Source organism: Xenopus tropicalis, chromosome 4, assembly GCF_000004195.4.
Source record: "Xenopus tropicalis strain Nigerian chromosome 4, UCB_Xtro_10.0, whole genome shotgun sequence".
Taxonomy (NCBI): domain Eukaryota; kingdom Metazoa; phylum Chordata; class Amphibia; order Anura; family Pipidae; genus Xenopus; species Xenopus tropicalis.
The window spans coordinates 130889468-130892268 of NC_030680.2; the positions used below are offsets into that span (position 1 = coordinate 130889468).

A 2801-nucleotide genomic window follows, 5' to 3' on the forward strand; every position below is an offset into this window, starting at 1 on the left:
AGAAATCAACCTCCTTTAGACCACATCTCCCGGCTGCAAGCGTCACCCTCATTAAACCATGGCAAGCTTCACCCAAACACTGTGCTACAAAATATGGCACATTGCAATTAAAATAGAAATGGACGATTGAAACAAGAAAAACAATTTAGGCTTCGGAAATGAAGTTTTGGAATAAAGTTTTGATTAGGCTTGCAAGATGTTTGCAGGCAGGGGATGAAAGAATTGCACTGGTATATGTGGTCCTGGTTTGAAATCAGTCATAGGTAGTTGTCAAAAGTATATGATATAAATATTGTTATACAGCAAAGAGATATATGAGGGTCATTTACTTTGACTGGGGAACATGTTTTTTTCTATTGAAATTGGCCAGGTTAAGATTCAGTCGGATCGGGGACCACATCTGCTCGTTGATGCAGTCCCCGAACCGACTGCCCCATTGCCGCCTATATAATTTGATCGTTTGGCCCTGGGGGAATTTAGCCTACATGTTCCACGATATTGCCCACCCGTAGATGGGGGATATCGGGTGAAGATCTGCTTGCTTGGCGATCTCTCCAAGCGAGAGATCTTAACGTGTATGGGGACATTTAGTCCCAAAATAAAACCCCAGGACACCTGCCAAAAGGCGCAAGTGAAACCGAGTCTATAGACTCACCTTCGCCCGAAGGCTAGGGTGAGCCCCTTTATCCCCGACCTCCCTGGCCTAATGGCACAGAGAAGCAAGGGTCTTCAGACTTCCTTCGCCGCAAGGCTAGGGGAGCCCCTTTCTCCATCTCCCTCCCATGCAAAGACTTAAAAGGGGTCTGGAAACAAGTGGACCTCCGAAGAGGTCCCAATTATGGTTTGTGCCCACTCCAGGGGCCAGTTGCAGGGGGGGATGGAGTCTAATGGCCACACATCCCCCCTAGATTAGTGCAGCCCTGAATGGTATTGAACCCAATCCAAAAAAGTGCAAAAATGCAATAAATAAGTGCTTAAAAAAATAAATAAGGGTGGGGTAAAATTCATAAAAAGTGCAGTGACCTGCCCCAGCCAATCGGCCAGAATTATAGAAATTTTATGCTGCAGCCAAAAGCACAGGGACATAAAAGTAAGTGGAAAGCATGTGAAGTGAGGATACGCTCAGACCAATACCTGTGCCAAAGGCCACGTGCAGTAAGGCACCACAGGTTTGCAAGGCCTGAGGCACTACCAACTCAGGCTCCATATGCAATCCGGCCTCCTGGCTACAGGATCAAGTGCCTCTCTGCCCCGACAATGAGGAGGATTCTTCCATACATCCTTTAGCTAGGATGTACCCCCCCCCAAGCCAAGAACAGATACTACACTTGATCTTAGCCAAAAGGCTGAGAAGCGACTGGGGGAACATGTGCCAGATGTGCAATCACTACAAGGGTTGTTACCTTTTAAAATTCTTCTTAACGCCTGGCTGGTGAATCGAGGAAAGGAAAAGATTGTGGAGAATTGAGGGCTTCGGTGGGCAGGCTAGGGGCTACATTTAAGGACATCACAAACATACAAACAAATATATTAGCATTAAATTGGTAATACCAACCCCGGCCTTGGTGGGTGTTCTGCTAGGTCTGCTTTCTTTGTAGCCTAGAAATCCCTTGTTTAAATATTTGTGTGCAACCACATAAGCCATCGGCAGGGGAGGGGCTCGAGCTTAGGCCTGCAATGGACTTTATTTTCAAAGTGTTAAAAATCAAATAATGAATTCTTATAATATATATTTACCCCTTACTGGTCTTTAAAAGCTAACAACTTTAGCAAATGCGGAGGCACCGCGATTTGTTATTGTCTGCTCCAAGCAAAACCCCTGGCAGATGACATCTTGCTGAATCCTCAGACAGCCATTGGCTTTATATGAACTTGTTTCAGTGTAACACAGGCTATAAACTGTTTTACTGCTTTTTCTTTTCACCTCTTTTCTTTTATTCATTTCAGAATAATGCAGTAGAGAAATCCATTCATAAACAGATACACTGAGTTTATGAAAATATTAAACATTTAGGTTTCATTTGATAGAGAAACGGGGAATTGGTTTATTTGGGATTAGCTGTCGTTTTCTGCCTATGATAATGATTGTAGTAATGTCAGGCATTTATTTGTGTTTCATGCTCATACATTTTTAATATCACAGTTTCTCACTTGTTATAGCATTATTCCTTTTAGTTCCAGTAAGGAAGACACTACGGCTCAGCCAAACGCCTTTTCATCCGGTTCTATCCTATATAAATACCTTTACTGAGAGTGGGTTCTGTGCATATACCTAGTTTGTCCAAATTGGCTCTTTTTTGTGCTGTCTATACCCCAAGAATCCCAAATCCTGCTTCTATTGGTCTACAATTGTCTGTCTCATAGTAGAGAAGTCTTATGTAAGTACCAATAGGGGACCACAGCTGTGGGCAGGGTCGGACTGGGGGGTGAAGGGCCCACCGAGGCTCCCACCCCAGGGGCCCTGCAGGTGCCCCCCACCGGCCGCGTCCCCTAACCCCCCCCAGGGGACCCCCACCCGACGTCCTCCCCTGAGTGTGTAAGGAGCGGTCGGGCAGGGGGGTGCCGGCAATGGTCGGGTGAGGCCCAGTCCGACCCTGGCTGTGGGCCTTAATGTACCACCTGTTTACCTCTTGACTGCTCTGATATTAATATTTCAATTATTGATTTATTCATGCCTTAATGAACCCTTTATTCTGACTCTGATCCTTTACTCTGTCCTCCTTTAGCATGACCTCCCATCATTCACATCTCCACTGGAAGCATCTAACCCCCTGGAATTGTGTTACACTTATAAGGATTTC

At 45.3% G+C, this 2801-nt stretch overlaps 1 non-coding gene across 1 annotated transcript; it reads right to left on the reverse strand.

Moving 5' to 3' along the window:
• Nucleotides 1–1164: 1164 nt before the first annotated feature.
• Nucleotides 1165–1358, reverse strand: LOC116410568. The gene has a single exon (XR_004222483.1). It is a non-coding gene; the product is annotated as a U2 spliceosomal RNA (small nuclear RNA).
• Nucleotides 1359–2801: the final 1443 nt, after the last annotated feature.